Here is a 17,678-nt window from a genome sequence, read left to right on the forward strand (position 1 = left end):
TGCCAGGCACTGGGCTAGGGTGTGGGATTCAGCAATGGATGAAATGTGCTAAGACGGTATTTTATGGATCTAGAAATCTTACAGTTTTCTTATCTAAGGACTTATCTGAGGCTGTGTTTATGCACTAAATGGTGGACTTGGAATTAGAACCCAACTCTTACAGGTCCTGATCCATCAACCCCCTCTTCTGGCAGGTTTAGCCCCATACTTGACCTGGAATAGAGTGTGCATCCCATCTAAATTATATTTGCTATCTGTTTTAGAGCTAGGTTTACTGTTCGTCACACTCATTTCTCGTTTTGCTGGGCACATAATTAGACTGCATTTCTCAGCCTCCTGTGGAGGTGGAGGTGGTCATGTGACTGAATTCTAACCAGTGAAATACGAGAGGTGATGTACAGTAAGTACTTTCAGGCCTGGACCACAGAAACACTTCACATGTAATAGTCTCTCCTTTTTGTCCTTTAGCTGCTGAATGCAGAGAATTCCAAGGACCAAGAAAAGGGTGGGGATAGAAGAAACTATATTTCTGGAATGACACACAGTAGGCAGCCTGTACATCAGGAGCACTTCATGTGACTTCATGTGAGTGAGAAGTAAACTTCTATTTCCCTAAGCCACTGGGATTTGGGAGGTTTTTTTTTGTTTTGTTTTGTTTTGTTTTTTTGAAGCAGCAGATAGCATACCCTAAGAAATACACCCTTCAAATTAAAGCCTAAATTGTGACTACGAGAGTGGTAATCAAATGGCATACCTTTTAAGTGATCTATTAAACTGTACCCTCTACATTCTTTATTGATGAATGTGGATATCTATATTCTCATCAAATTTAAAGGAGATAGCACTGCAGGACATTTACAAATTTTAAGTGATACTCAACAATGTCATAGATCCAGTGTATCTTGGTATCAGCAAGGCATTTTGGACAAAATAATGAAACAGGGGTACTCCTCAATGAATTCAAAGCTGTTTAAACATACCGCAAGTGATTGGTGGATGCATTTAAGTTCTTCAGTTGAAATATTGAGCTTTTCTCTTACACTTGTTTTGGTCAACATTTTGTCAGTGTCTTGCATGAGGATGTGGTAGGTATGCTGATCAAATGCGCTAGTGACACAGGTCTGGAGGGAACAGAAATAAGATAGTTGACAGAATCAAGATTCAAAATTATCTTGACATGCTGCAGTGCTTGGCCAAAACTAACAACATGAAATGTAATAAGGATGAATGCAAAGTCTTGTTTTTAGGTCCAAAAAAGAATTATAGGCATACACGATGGAGAACATGTAACTTGGCAGCAGTTGATGTAAAAAGACCCTGGGGGTCTTATTGGACCAAAAGCTTGATTTGAGCCAACAGTGATGTGGCTCCACAAACTGAGCTGCGTTAATGGAAGCATTGTGTGATCATCATGAGACACATTAGGTTCTGCCCTCCTCAGATGAAATCTGGGGTCTTATTTTTAAAATCTGTGTATGTTGGCAGCGTGACAAACTAGAGACTACACAGAGGAGGTGATGAGGATGGTGAATAAAGATGTCTCCTGCCTCTGCATCCATAGCATGCTGCTGGTGACCTTCCTAGTGCTTGTGTTGTTCCTCCAGCTCTGTACTCCAGTCTGTCTCATCTGCTAGTCTGTAAGCTCCCTTAAAAAAGGAATGATGATGATGATGATGATGATGATGATGATGATGATAATACCAACAGTGGTTACAGGTAATACTGATTGAGTTCTTCCCATGTGCAAAGCACGTCTCTAAAATGCTCGCATGTATTATCTTATTCAACCTTCATGGCAGCCCTATGAAATGGAGTCTACTAGTGTCCCCATTTTATAGATGAACTAGATATAGTGGGGTTAAATTCCTTAGTAAATGGTGGAGTCAGGGCACAAAGTCAGGCAATTTGACAACAGGACTGGTGCTCTTAACCATATGCTATATGTCTGATAAAGCTCTGCAACTCCCCAACCTCAAACATTCATGTTCAGTCATCTTAATGGGAGAGACAAGAGTGGCACCTAAAAACCAAGTTATAGAAAAAAAAACAAAGAGGGGCAGGGCTCCTCCTTGCTGAGTAGTGGGAATTTGTCTAGTGCCCACTGCATATGAGAAGAGAAATATGCTCATAAGGTTTTGATATACCTGGGTACCCATACTAGTACTCATGTAATTAATAATCATACATTTTTTATGGTCAGGTTTTAGTTTCCAAAAGCATTTTATTTATTTTTGTGTTATTGAAGCATAATTGACATATAATATTATGTTAGTTTCAGGTGTCAAAAGCATTTTTAAAAACCTTGATGTTAGGGATGCCTGGGTGGCTCAGTCCGTTGAGTGTCTGACTCTTGATTTGGTCTCAGGTTGTGATCCCAGGATAATGGGATTGAGCCCCACAGTGGGCTCCATGCTGAGTGTGGAGTCTACTTAAGATTCTCTCTCTCTCCCTCTGCCCTTCTCCGCCACTCTCTTTTTAAAAGTAAAGAAAGAAAAGAAAAGAAAAAAAAAAAGAAAAGAAAAACTTAAAAACAAACAGACAAACCGTGATGTTCTTTAATCTCCCGAATGCCTTGTGAAGCAAGGCAAGTTTAGAATGAGGATAGAAACTCAGAAAGGTTACATTTGTCCATCCATCCACGTATTTATTCCCCAGACATTTATCAAGTGCCCATTATGTTCTAGCCACCACAGCAAGATCACAAGAAGTTTGTAAAGTAGGTGTTATCTTTCTTTTATAAATAAGGAAGTGTAGTCCTGAAGACTACATTAGCATTAGCACTATGACACACGTGCACATACACACACTCTCACACACATGCACACATGCACGCCTGTGTACTATACATGCATGGTATATGTCTGGGCCCCACATTATCTATTTTATCTATTTTTCTTTCAAAGGGTGGAATTGAAACAGTCATTTCCTTGCTGCCTCATGGTTAAATTTCATAGGCCTGCGTGCTAGAAAGGAATTACCCATGAAATCCAGTTAGGAATTAACTAGTAGTTGAGTTCTTGGTTCCCATTATGATATCCTTACCAAGATACAGGTTATGTGAAAAAAATCAGAGTGACACTCATGCAAAAGGAGTCATTACCAACAATAGGAATGAAAATAGAAATAAATACCTATTAGAAAATGAGATCATCCTTGGAGAGTGCTTTGAGATCTTTGGGGAAATGTGGTTGGGGTGGGGGAGCATGCTGGGGCACCTTCCCTCTGTGGGTTCCAGACATTCCGGGCTCCCAGCCTCACAGCTATGGAATGTCCTGGAATGTGCTCGAATCAGTATGGGCTGTGGAGCCTGGGAGCAGTAGGGCTCTGCTAGCAGGGGCTGGTCTGGCCTACCTGGGATCTCTGGTGTGGTTCAGTAGCCCCCAGGCCTGGAGGGGAAGAAGCTACTAGGATATACAGATCTTGTCATTGCACGCCTCCTTGAGAGCAAAGGTCAGCCTGGAGCAGAAAGAAGATAGTGGTTGCTCTGTCCCACCTTAGCATAATATCCAACAGAAGCTATCCAAATGCTTCCCTCACCCCTGTGCTTACTGAGAGTTAAAAACAATGTCTTATCTTCTTTCTTGTCAGTGGGCATCTTCTCTCTAAGCAGTCTTCTATTTCTTTAAGATTATGAATGAAGAGAAATTGTGGGACCCTGGTAGTGAAAGGTAAGGGGTGTTGGTAGTGGGAAGAGAGGCAAAGTATTTGGTCCTCTGTCTCTGACGTTCTTTGGGACTCTCCTACCTACCTCTCTGCCCCAGTTTTGCAGACACGAAGGCCAGCCTCTCTGCAGCAGCCTTTTAAAGTGAGTCAATAAGAGAGGAGAATTGGTATACTTATCAGGGCAAAGATTTCTCTTTCTTTCCCAGGGAGGCCTTAGAGACTTCTACGTTTCCCAGCACTTCCCAGAAGCGAGCATGGGGGAAGGAAAATTACTGCTTGGAGTGCAATTGGCAGTGGCTTGGGATCAGCCCCCTTGGGCCTGGCTTGGTGCCTCTACGGAGAAGCATCTTTAACTTTCATTGCCAGAGGGTGTTTTGCTTCTAGCGAGGGGGAGGAGGAGATAGAGGAAATAAAAGCACAAAAATGAAAAACAAAGAATTCCTGAAGGTCCGATAAGCAGTTCAGCTATGCACCAAAACATAAATATTTGGCCAAATTAGTTACTCCAAATGCTTCATATTTCTAAAATTGAACCACAGTTCTGTGATACTTTGAAGTTTTTCAGCTCTTGACAATCCTGTGCAAATCTAAGGGGCATGGGGATTGGAGTTCATTTCCTTCCCTGAGATCCCATCAAATACTTAGCTTTTTTTTTTTTTTTTTTTTTTTTTTTTGATGCCTGGTAAAATAATTTTGCTGTTTTCTTGGTCCTCTCTTTCTAAATGGAGATGTTCTCTGTGTGGTCACTCAAGTCAGCATTTTATCAATGAACAAGCAACAAGCAGCATGTGCTGGAACATATTAGGTTGGAATGGGTTAGAAAAGCTCTAATGGTTATTAAAATGTCTTCATCCTTATATCTGCAATAGTGCTGCTATCTAATTTCTGTTCGCCTTTTGTTGAATTCACCTTTGGAGATTTGCATGATGTTAGTCATAGAGCTTCTCACAAATACAGGACTCAAATCTAATTTATTTATGCATGGCAAAAATCATTTGTTCCCTTGGGCAAAAGAATTAGCATCTATAAAATTGAGTATTTTATACTCAGTTGAGTTGGTTAATTTCCTCAGTACTTTCCCCTAATAAGTTCAGTGAAAAACAGCCAATCAGATCAGCTGTTTGCTATCACTTAAAAAATAAGTGGAACGCATTAATGTCCAGAAAACAGTGGACCCTCTTTTCCTTTAGCATCCATGTTTGAGGGTATTAAATTAATTAAACAAGGAGGCCATTAGACTGAAGTTACTTTAATGCCTTAGCAAGCAGTGTAAGCAAGCCCAAACCTAAGCTTGCAGTGCTTCAAGGTTAAGCAATCAAAACCTAAGGGCAATCCATCACAAATGAGGCTTTCCCAGGTAAAGCAACTGTGTAAGCTATAGACAACCTGGTAATTTCCGTGCTCTGTTTCTGCTTCTGTAAAGTCTCTGCCGGCGCTCTTGTAGGTGGTGGAGACTCCTAACTACTTCTGGTTTGACACAGACTAATATGAATCGATTTTTGCTCAAATAAACTCTTAGAAATTTAATATACCGCAGTTTATCTTTTAACAAGGGGAGACTCAAGGACCTTAGCCAATAGGAAACTTTTATTCTAGCAGCAGTTCATTGTACTTCAAAGTAATGAGAACTGTTTTCATTAAAGCAGACAATGGGTGGTGTTAGAACTGTTACTTTCTAGACAGAGTGGCAGAGGAGATATTCAAGCTTGCTCTTCAACCTGAAATCTTTTTACGTCATTTCTAGGAAATAAGATGAGAGACTGCTTCCACATGTTTCTGACAGGAGTCAGTATAGCTTAGGGTTCAGGTTAGTTATTTAATGGAGAAAAATCAGAGGCCCTGCCTCTTTATAGAGTTGGCTTTAATTATTAATTCTCGTCTATGAGGAACTACTGTTGGGGTGAGGGGAGAAAAAATGAGGGAGAGAGACCAAGATTGATTGCATAATTTTATATAAGGAACATTGGACCATATTGAAAGCACAGGAGGTTCACCTATGTATGGAGGCATTACCTGAATTATTCTGAAACTAGCCGAAATCAAAGTACGCCAAGTGAGCTCACAGGAACAAGATTCTTCAGGAAATATTATCTGTTAGTCTTCGTGGACACTATAACTTCTTTTCCCCAAAGGAGATTCTCTCTTCCCTTTCTAAGCCTATGAAGGCCCTTCTGTCTTTGCTCTTCAAAGGGTGGTGGAAATGCCTCTTCCTCCCGGAAGCCTTTCTTGGAGAAGGGAAGTGGCACTCCTCCCCTTCTCTGGACTCTCACAGATCCTTACTTGGACCTTTTTATGGCACTTACTTAGTTGTACCACGTATCATAGCAATTCATGTTCATGTCTCATCCTTCTACATATCTCATGTGATCTTTAAGCTTCTAGAAGAGAAGATCTGTGATGTATTTTACTTTGTACCTCCACATTATTTAGCACAGTACTTTGTGCCTTAAAGGGCACACAGTAAGTGTATGTTTATTAATAAAACGAATGCATCCAAAGCCAGGCCTGCTGCACAGCAGTAACCTGCAACCTAATGTTCTTACGAGTAAGGGTAACAGAAAGTTAAAACTTCACTTTTTAAGTTAGTTAAATAAACACTTCCTTTATATTCTCTTATCAAAGCTCAGTATCAAGCATCTTAAATTTGGTCAGAATTGACTGAGAAGTTTAGAATGTAATAGTTTAAGTAAACATTTTTCTTTTTCTTTTTGTCTTTCTTGGGAACAGATGACACTTTACTGGACAAAAGGGAAAATATCTGGGTGGGAGAAATAGGGTGGGGCCGGTGAAGCCTGAATTCTGTTACTAGATTTAGTTAAAAATACCAAGCTGTGCTCAAGAACTCTGGATTGAACTCACTCTGTCACACAGTACTTAGGGGCGCCTTCCTGGAAAACCAAAATTAGAAAGATTTGGGAGCTGACAGTTAAGCTGAACAAAAGGTACCTATTTTATCAAAACATATACAAGAGGGTGAGCTTAACCTAAATTCTTTTTTTTTTAATTTTTTTTATTAAAAAAAAATTGTTTTTAACGTTTATTTATTTTTGAGACAGAGAGAAACAGAGCATGAATGGGGGGAGGGTCAGAGAGAGAGGGAGACACAGAATCGGAAGCAGGCTCCAGGCTCCAAGCTGTCAGCACAGAGCCTGATGCGGGGCTCGAACTCGTGACGCGGGGCTCGAACTCGTGAACCACAAGATTGTGACCTGAGCCGAAGTCGGACACTTAACCGACTGAGCCACCCAGGCGCCCCTTAACCTAAATTCTTAGGGGCAATTGCAGCTCTCCTAAGACGTGTCTTCTCTGATAAATTTTCCCTGGTTACATTAAACATGGGGTGGGGGGGACAGTTGTTGCTGTTGTTTTGCCATCCCAGAAATAGCAATTTAAAATATACTTTGTCTCTGGGGCGCTGGGGTGGCGCAGTCAGTTAAGCATCTGACTTTGGCTCAGGTCATGATTTTGTGGTTCATGAGTTCGGGCCCGCATCAGGCTCTGTGCTAACAGCTCAGAGCTTAGAGCCTGCTTCAAATTCTGTGTCTCCCTCTCTGCCCTGCCCCCCCACCCCCGGCTTCTCTTTCTCTCTCTCTCTCTCTCGCTCTCAAAAATAAATAAACATTAACTTTTTTTTTTTTTTTTTAATATACTTTCCTTGCGGTACCTGGGTGGCTCAGTCAGTTAAGCTTTCGATTCTTGGTCTCAGCTTAGGTCATGATCTCACAGTTTGTGGGATCAAGCCCTTCATCAGGCCCTGCACGGTCAGCCTGGGATTCCCTCTCTCCCTCTCTTTCAGCCTCTCTCCCCACCCCCTCCCCCACTTCTCTCTCAAAATAAACAAACATTAAAAACAATATATGTATATGTACTTTTTCTCCTTTTAGTATTCTAGAAGTTATGCCTTTCATCTTCAGATTGTTCTTTATAATACCTGGTGTGAGGTGGTCTTAGTATGTGAGTAATAAGGAGATGGAGAACTAGTTGTAGAAGAATTAGAAGGAGAAAAGAGAAACTTGGAAAGAATTCCTGTCCTTTTTTTTTGTTGCTCAGTGTCCAAGAGTTTTGCAAGACTTCGGGAGCCTTTTTGTTGTGGTGATGGTAGAATTTATTTTTCAGTTTGTGATACATTGTGTTATCTGTCACGGTTGTGTGGGTTTGATGAAGCAACTGCCGCTAGTTCGGAATGACTAGAGAGAACCTCTGGGCAGTCCGTAGAAAGAGTCTAATTGGATAAAATATCCAGCAATGATGCCTTCAGGGCTCAGAGCTTGGATTCTGTCATTTGAATATTACTGCAGTTTGGACTTTTTGGGAAGGAGGAAGCTAGTAAGAAATAATATCTGAATAACTAGAGATTAGTCTAATGAGGCTAGAGAAATGTAACGAGAAAAAAGACTTCTTTTTCTTCACAAATACAAAGAAATACCTATCAGCCTGGAACCAACGACGGAAATGGTACGAGGGTGCAGAGCAAAGAATGGCACTTTTAAGGGACAAATCTAGAAGGGCAAGCTAAAGGGCAGTTGTGGAATGGATCTAGCCTCAGAGGATTTCTGGAAGCAGAGGGTCAAGATACACCTACAGCCAGCAACTCAGGTGGCCACTATGACACTGTGAAGGAATTTTGTTTAGCCAACCCGGGGGGGGGGGGGGGTGTTTTTCAAAGTTCCAGAAGACGGCAGGAAGGTTCAGGGTACTGTGTACAGATTTCGGAGGTGCTAGAGGTGCAAAGGTAGACTACATTTCTATAATTTAATTTAGAGAACAGCCCCAGGTTTCTAGAGGTCAGGATTAGACAAAAAATGTTGTTGATCTCACAGAAAGCGCCTTCTCAGACCTCTTTAGGGAATGCAGTTCACAGTAAAGTGACGCAGTTCCATAAGGGGACCAGTAGGCCCAGGTGTCTGGAACCACAGGAGTCTGAGAAAGACTCACACTTCAGAAACCCAGAATCAAGTGTTCTGTGATGTGAGTGCTGGGAACCCTCGGGTCCTGGTGGGTACTGTCTCTCAGAGTCCTGAGATCTAATAGTCACCTGTGTGGACACCTCTCCAGTCTATGACTTCCTCTGCCATGTTTCCACCCATTGATGATCCAGCCTCGGCTCTAAATCCTCCAGTAAAATGACACTTAGCACCTTACCTTCCTCTCCAAATACCTGGCCTTCCCTTGATCTTCTTCTTGACCAGAAAATTCCTTTTAAAAACCCCACTGGTTTCCCTGGACACTTTTTTCTATTTTCTGCTCATTTAAGGATTTAGCGTTCCTAATGTTTTCTCTATCAGTTAGTGTCCATTTAAGAGACAAAAAACCCTAACTAGTTATTTGAACAGAGAGAATTTAATAGATTTTTAAAAAACCATTAATGAGACACAGAGCTGTGAACAAGGTAAATGAAAGGGTAGAAGGAGAACGCTACGATATGGAGGAGACAACAACGGGAAGCAGCTACCACACGTAGGATTGAAAAAACAAAGGGAAGAGGCTGGGAGTGTTAATTTTAGAACTTAAGGTAGGGCTCCCACCGAGCTGAAATTCACATTTCTGAGGAGAAGGGGCTGCTTGGCTGGTGTTGGAGACTCTGAGCTTTGGAGGAGTGGTCTCAGGAGACCTGGGTTTTTGAAGAAGGAGCCCAGATAGGTGTTTGGGGGCCTTGGGGGGAGGCTTGATATGGCATCTATTGGAAAAACCACAAACCGTATTCACCTGCTGCTTCAGGAAGGAACTGCTATTGCTGGAGTGAACTCAAGACATGATGGTGGACAGGAAAAAGCAAGCCTCTTCTCTTTCTTCATTCAGCCTCATGGTCACCCTCTGGCGCCCCCGATTGTAAGTCGAACCAGGAGCCTGTGGTCCAAGCAGAGTCACGTCACAGCCTCAGCATCACAAAGAAGAGGGAAGGGTGGATCTGGAGTTGAGAGGTAAAACCTTAACCTGCACACTCTCCTTCTAGCTTGTTGGGGAAGCACCTAGTTCTTTCCTGTTAGAGCCATGTATTATTGATTACATCTAGAACTGTGTTTGAGGCCTTTCCAGGTACCTTTTCTTGGGAGGGAGAACCATGCCTTTCCTTCCTGGACTTTAAAAACTTCTGCCTTCCTGAAGTCTAAGGCATATGCTTGATTTTGCTTATCCCCTTCATATCTAGCTATTCAAAGAAAAAATGTCGACTTCCACTTTCTTTTGAAAGGTGAAGACAAGTCAAGAGCATGCCTACCCCTCCATATAATATCTGTATCCAATTATCAATTCTAGATCTTATTCCTGTATTAGTTTTATCTGTCAGAAATGTGTAATTGTCTCCTTCTGACTAGGTGGCCCATAGCAAAATTCCAAAACAAGTCATTTGTCTTCTCTAACTCACCCATTCTGTCCTGTGTTGCCATTCAAAGGTTACTCACGTGAGTGGCTTCTTGACCTACAGTATTACTCAGTCTCACCCTATTTCAAGACTGCTGTTTAAGAATAGGATATACTCTTCCGTTGTTGTATTTCAATCTGGATTCCCTCCCCACCATGTCTCAAAGATCACGTTAGGGTGTAATCTTAAGCTTACTTTGTTTATAACACATAACTCGGCAGGTTAGGGAGACAGTATGGTATCGTGGGGGCTGTGGACCAGATTGCTTTTGTCTAAAACCTTGTTTTCCTACTTATCAGCTCTATGTGTCTTTGTACAAGTTACTTAGCTTCTATAAGCCTCATTTTATTCATTTGTAAAATAGAAGTAATAATAGTACCTACTTTATAGGACTGTTTTTCAGTCTAAAAGCAATACACAGATAGTCAGTTCTCAATCAGTGACAGCTATTATTCGTATGAAGATCCTGAGGCTGTAAGTATTATTTCCATCTCTCATCTCCCAATATTTTTGCAGTGTAAAACACTAGGCACTTCACATACTTTTATTCATTTTCTCATCTTGTTGTCCTCTAAAGGTACCATTTTTTCATAGGTTTATCAAGGCAGTTGTCTCTTTTTCTTTCTTTATTTAAAGTCTTTCAATGAGGTCGTTTAGACTCTGGTCAGATATCTTTCCCAGCCAAGAATCCATCATTCATCCCAGTACCAAACGCCGTGGTTTTGTTTTTTTAATCTCATTTCTCATGATGATCTCTCTATTGGGACATTCAACTCTCAGATCTTCCTTTCTAGGCCAAAGCCCTGACTATTGGTAGAGAAAAGCATAAGTTCATCATCTGTGCTTATTGAGTCCTTTGATTCCTTGCCCAAGGCCTCATAATTTCTATTCAGATAATGTCATTCATGAAGCATTTTAAACTTAGTTCCTGCTAGGAGGAGATTTCCAGGAGCAAGTTAATACGGATCATCAAGTGGCAGAGGAATCAGAGAAGCAGACCTGAGAGCTTAAGGGAATAGCCTTCAAGAGCTTGGTGATTCATCTTGGGTATGTGACTTGGACAGGATGCTTTTTCATACAGGTTGAGTAGGGCATCTTGAGCCTGTCAGAAAATGAAGCTATCTTCAGAATGCCAAAGAAATATGCTATTTTGTCAAAATAACCACTCAAATAATTTCCAAGTTAATTTATTTTTCATTTGGTGTTGGCATTCACACATCCAGCCCAAGACTCTCAAAGGAATAAATTATTATTTCAGCATGTAAAGGTTTAGTTTTTTCTCTTGGGAGAAGAAAGCCATCCAAATTATAAAAGTAAAAGTATATATTGTATAGTGAGACCTTCATAAATCTACTTCCATGGGCCAGAGAAGAGGCATCAGGAATGCCTCTTCTAGGGGAATTTCATATGTGTCCATGCATGTAGAGTTCAGGCTTTAGAAGATAAATGTGTCAAGAATGTATAACTGCTGCTGAGTAATTATGCAACTTATATTTCTGCCAATAAATTTCGGGCCCGATTTATGTCAGATCAGACTGTAAATCCAATGTTTGCACCAATTATCAAAAAGGCATTTTATAATCTTGAATGTATTATTTTCAAAGAGAAAATAAACAGGGGAATGTTATTTGGGTCTATGCTGCAAACTCTGTTGGAGGTTGGAATGGGCTGGGGTGGGGAGTCTGTCTGGAGAAGACTGAGCTCTGAAAAGAGAATTTTTAATCTAAGGGTCCAGAAATTATGATGACTTTATGAACCTTGGGCCTGAGCTCTCATGTGAAAAAATAATGAGAGGAGCCATCTTAATTCTTCTAGAAAAAAATGAGTATATCCTCTCATTTACTAAAGTAATGAGATAAAATTGTTCTGTAGGGAATGAATTCTCAGGAATCTCCACCTTGTATACCCCTCAACTGTGCCACGTGCCAATTACCCAGTCTAAATTTGTAAGACCTGGACAGTGCATCTCAGTGCTGGGAGCTTTGGAAACTACTGATATCTGGCTGTACCCAAGAAATCTTAATTTAATTGGACTGGGGTGCAGCCTGGGTATTGCTAGTTTTTTGTTTTATTTTTAATTTTAGTTAACTTACAGTGCAATATTGTTTTTAGGAGTAGGATTCAGTAATTCATCACTTGCATACAACACCCAGTGCTTATCACAAGTGCCCTCGTAATACTCATCACCCATCTAGCCCATCCCCCCACCCATCTCCCTCCATCAGCCCTTCATTTGCTGTCTATCATTGTATGTATATATATATATGTGTGTGTGTACACACACACACACACACACACACACACACCCCGTATCTTTCTCTGTTCATCAGTAAATGGACATTTGGGCTCTCTCCATAGTTTGGCTATTGTTGATGATGATAACACTTCTATAAATATTGGGGTGCGTGTATCCCTTTGAATCTGTATTTTTGTATCCTTTGGGTAAAGACCGAATAGTGCAATTGCTGCATCATAGGGTAGTTCTACTTTTAGTTTCTTGAGGAACCTCCATACTATTTTCCAGAGTGGCTGCACCAGTTTGGATTCCCATCAACTGTGCAAGAAAGTTCCCCCTTCTCTGCATTGCCAATACCTGTTGTTTCCACAGTTGTTAATTTTAGCCATTCTGACAGGTGTGAGGTGGTATCTCATCATGGTTTTGATTTGTATTTCCCTGATGATGACTGATGTTGAGCATTTTTTCATGTGCCTGTTGGCCATCTGGATGTCTTCTTTGGAAAAGTGCCTATTCGTGTCTTCTGCCCATTTCTTCACTAGGTTGTTTGTTTTTTGGGTGTTGAGTTTGATAAGTTCTTGATAAATTTTGGATACTATCCCTTTATCCGATATGTCACTTGCAAATATCTTTTCCCATTCTGTAGAAGGCAAGGGAAACAAAGGCAAACATGAACTATTGGTACTTCATCAAAATAAAAAAGCTTCTGCACAGCAAAGGAAACAATCAACAGAACTAAAAGACAGCCTATGGAATGAGAGACGATATTTGCTTGTTTTTTTAAAGCACACTGGAAGAGAAGCATTGGTCGAGGTTGACTGCCTGGAAGTGGCATCTACCTTGTGATAACTGTAGCAGAGTCCATTGGCAGGAATGTGAAACAGGGCTACAGTGGAGCTCTTCCTCGTTGCTGTCCTGTTTCCTCGGTGCTCCTCATTCTCCTACCTTGTAGCATTGGCCCTTGACTTTAGATGATCTTGTATCTGTTGCCTATAATTTCATACCTCTGATTCCCAGGTGCCTGCTAGTCCTTCCCCTGCCTGCTTTGACTCCAGAAATTTGTATTTTCCTTCCGAGTGTTTGTCTACTCTATTGCAAACTCTGGCCTCCTGATTTCCTAGCTGCCTTTGCAAGCCCCTCCAGCCGCACTGACTTGAGGCAGGTGTCTGACTCAGTTCTCTTCAGTTGGTGCAGGAGGCTGGGACCTCTCCATAGGTAGCTGCTGAATGTATTTGTTCAGCTTGTGACTTCTGTGGGTTGGGATAAGGTCCAGGCCTATCCATCTAGATAGTAGTCTTCTTCTTTTAGGAGACAACAAATAGTGTGATTCTGGATCAGAACAGCCTGGGTTTGAATCCTGGGCAGGGAGGTCACAACAGGAAGAGAGAAAAAGCCTAGATGGCCAGGAGCCAGGTTCCCAAGCCAGGGGCCTGAGATGTGGAAAGGAGGAACATTACAAAGGGAAGCAGGGAAAGAAATGAATAACAAGTAACATAATCTTCAGGTAAACCTAAATATGTATGATAAATGTTAGTGTTGGTTACTGTAGCTCATTCAACTGCCATTGTCATTTAAAAAATTCTGCAGTGTGTCTTCTTTGTGACTTTTAAATAATATCCTTGTCTCAAGCCACAAGCAGAATGGAAGTGTAAATTTTTTTAAATGTCAAAAAACTAATACATATATATTTTTAACAATTCAAACATTAAGAGTAAACTATCTCTCTTACTTTCTCTAAAATAAAAAAAAAAAAAATTTCAGTGGGGTGGCCTGGATGACTCAGTTGGTTGAGTGTCTGACTCTTGATTTCAGCTCAGGTTGTGATTCCAGCATCATGGGATTGAGCCTCGCACTGAACTCTGCACTAAGCATGGAGCCTGCTTAAGATTCTCCCTCTCTCTTTCTCTCTGTCTCCCCCTCCCTCTCTCTCATTCTCTCACTCTCTCGCTGTCCCTCCCTCCCTCCCTCTGCCCCTCTTCCCTGTTCATGCTCTTTTTCTCTATAATTAAAAAAAAAAAAAAAGTTTTAAAAGTAAACTAAAACCCACTATTGATTTCTATGCCCAATTCCAGTCGACTCCCAGAGGTACCTCTGTTAACAGAGATGAAGTCCTTCTAGTGCTTTTACATACTATATATATGTATATTTATATAATATTCCTATATAAAAATAAAATATGCATTTTTAATTTACATAGGTGTTATCACATTCACAGTTCACCTAGGAATGCAAGAGAATACCATTTCACCATACCCTAACCAATGCTCCTATCACACCGATATGGTTTATTATTGTTGCAATATGCATTTCTTTGATTACAGGGGACATTGAACATCTTTGTGTATGCTGTTACTTGGATTTCCTCCTCTGTGAATCCACTTTTCATATCTTTTGCCCACTTGACCATTGGGGGTCTTATTGACCTTTTTATTGCTGTAGGAGTGCTTTATATATTACGGATTCTGACTAAGGCAACTTTAGGGACGCTCCATGTTGTAGTCTACTTGAATAGCTCCTCCTGGTGGTGTGCAGTACACAGCCTGTGCAGCCGTTCCTGGTTGTTTTGAATCTTTTGTTTGTGATGAATTATATAAATATTTTATCCTTAACCTGTCTCTGTCTTTTAACTTTGCTTGTGTTATTTTTCACAGTAACAAAATCATTTATTTTTTTTAGTTGTATCTGTTAGTCTTTAACTTTGTGTTGTTTGCCTTCTTGGTTGTACTTAAAAATGGGCTTTCCTACAACATTTTCCCGTATTTCCTCTGATTGCTTTCATAGTTTTTGTGTGCTATATCTTTAATGTACCTGAAAATTATTAGTGAATGATGTGAAACAGGGATTTTTTTTCTAATGGATAACCAAGAGTCCCCACAAATTATTGGATAGCTATCCTTTCCCCCCTGTCTAAAAATACTACCATTATTATATATTATTTCCCCTTACATTCATGAGTCAATTTCAGGGCTCTGAATTCTGGCGTTGTTTTTTTTTTTAATTCTGTTCTTATGATTAAAGTAATATTAAAGGCACCTGGGTGGCTCAGTCGGTTGAGCATCCGACTTCAGCTCAGGTCACGATCTCACGGTTCGTGAGTTCGAGCCCCGCGTCAGGCTCTGGGCTGATGGCTCAGAGCCTGGAGCCTGCTTCCGATTCTGTGTCTCCCTCTCTCTCTGCCCCTCCCCCGTTCATGCTCTGTCTCTCTCTGTCTCAAAAATAAATAAACGTTAAAAAAAAAATTAAAGTAATATTTGAAGGTAGTATTTAGCTACACCAGTCAAGTGTAATCACTGTCTGTTAATAAGTGAGAGGTTGATATTGAAATAAAAAAAATCCACTCTACATTGATTTTAATCCATAGGGTAGAACACAATGTTGTAGTAAATTATGTATAAATTATATGGAGTTCTCACTTCTGAAAGGAGACTCCTCTATCTCAATAACTTGTTTGCCATCTTTATAAAGCCCCACAGTGAAGAACCCCGTCGAGAAAGTCTTATATAGTTAGAACTGGTGGATCTCATGTGATTCTTAGACACAAGACACAGGCGCCCAGTTTAGCAGCTAACTTGTTTTGTTTCTTCCTGAATATTGTGCTTGACTTGAAAGCTCTTAACTGAATTTAACCACATACGTAGTGAACTAATACAAGTTAATTAGTATATCCTTTGACTTTAAATGAATTGGTCACTGCAACAAAAGTGCAAAGATATTATAAATACATGAGCTTTTACACGGGGCCATGAGAACCTTAAACACGGGCTACATCTGATAGCAGTGTGACAAGTAGGAGGCACTGAATAAATATTTGGAGTATGAATGAAGCTAACATCCAGCTTCACTTTGAAGCAACATTTATGCTTTCTTTTTTCTCGGCACTTTACTGATTTGCTTCATTCAGAGTAGCTCTTTTGTTCTCACTGCTTTATGACATATGATACTAGAACTTGGCATGAATCTGGCTTTCTTAGCCAGAAAACTTGGAGTCAGTTTAATTCTTTTCTTTGGGATTTATTTAAACCCAAGATTTAATTATTTGGTTATTGGTTAAGTAAGAAGCAACCTGAAGTATAGCCCTTATTATCTATATTAACTTTCCATATGGACCAAAGAATGAAAACCACACTTACTTTACTCTCCCTTCTCTCCAGGCAGCACTGTCTATGTAGAATAGAATGTGAATGGCTCTCTGGAGTTGCTCAGTACGCAGTATTGTCCTCCTTCCATCCCAACCCCCGTGCTCTGTCTGTATTTTCCAATCCAAAAGAGCCGCTTGGCCCTGACTAGCCTGCTGTCTGCTGGCTTGTAGACAGATAGACTCTGTAGCTCCATGTCACTTGAAGACCTCATTCCACATACTACAAAGATTATTCGTGAAAAGAGCCCAGAGACTTTCAGCAGTTTCCAGCTCTGAGTTCTTATCGGAGCTTTTCTTAAGAGTTCAAACCGTCTCCTTTGTGGCTATTTTAAAGATATGGGGTATAGGAAGACTCTTTTCAAATGGTTCTATAGGATGATAGCTTGTCTACTCACATGAGGCTTAGTACCACTGACGATGCATGAGTGTTTGATGGCAGCAGAAGGTGTGCTTCTGGAGTCAAACGTATGGTACAGAGATTCTGTTCAGTGTAGCAAGCATAGTCTACATTTACACACCAAGAAGCTTCCCGTGAGTATATTCTGCATGCTGGTGTTTTTAAGTAATACTGACGTAATCAGACTGTTGTGTGCAACTCTGTTCTTTCTTCGAGCATGTGTGAGATAATGCAAAGTCAGAGTCAAAACTCCTACTAGACTCATAGATTCTTAGGAGTGAAAATGCCTTAGAGATCTTTTGGTCTAACCATCTGACTTTAGAATTGGAATGACTTCATTGTTGACTTGATTATATAAACATAACTATATTAAGCATACTAATAATGATAGTGAATAAATGAAAATTAATGTACATACAAACTTTAAATGAAGTGATCATTTGGGATATATCTATAAACACATGAAGTTTGCTCTCTTAAAAAAAAAACAACAAACCCATAGCACCTATTGGGTGTGTGAGAGTGTATGTTTGCATTTGTGCAGTGAGAAAAATGTGAGGTGGAGAGGTTACTGATTACCACCCATTCGACCGATACAGGAATGGTTAAAATGTGGAACAGTTTCCAGCTACACGTGGAATTCTGGCTGGCTGCTTTTCTACTTCAAAGTCTGTTTTATTTTGTGAAACACTTTCTTATCACATTTATTTATTATTCCTCAAAGGGATGCTGGGAAGGAGACTGCCTTTATTGCTATTCTCATGTTGACATGTGAGAAAACCGAGTTCACACAGAGCTTACATTCTCTTCCTGGAAATATATACTTAAAATAACCCACAAGATCCAGCCTCTCTCTGTCACTCAGCTCGGCACCCTCTTTTCT

The sequence above is a fragment of the Panthera leo genome, chromosome A2 (assembly GCF_018350215.1).
Source record: "Panthera leo isolate Ple1 chromosome A2, P.leo_Ple1_pat1.1, whole genome shotgun sequence".
In the NCBI taxonomy this organism is placed as follows: domain Eukaryota; kingdom Metazoa; phylum Chordata; class Mammalia; order Carnivora; family Felidae; genus Panthera; species Panthera leo.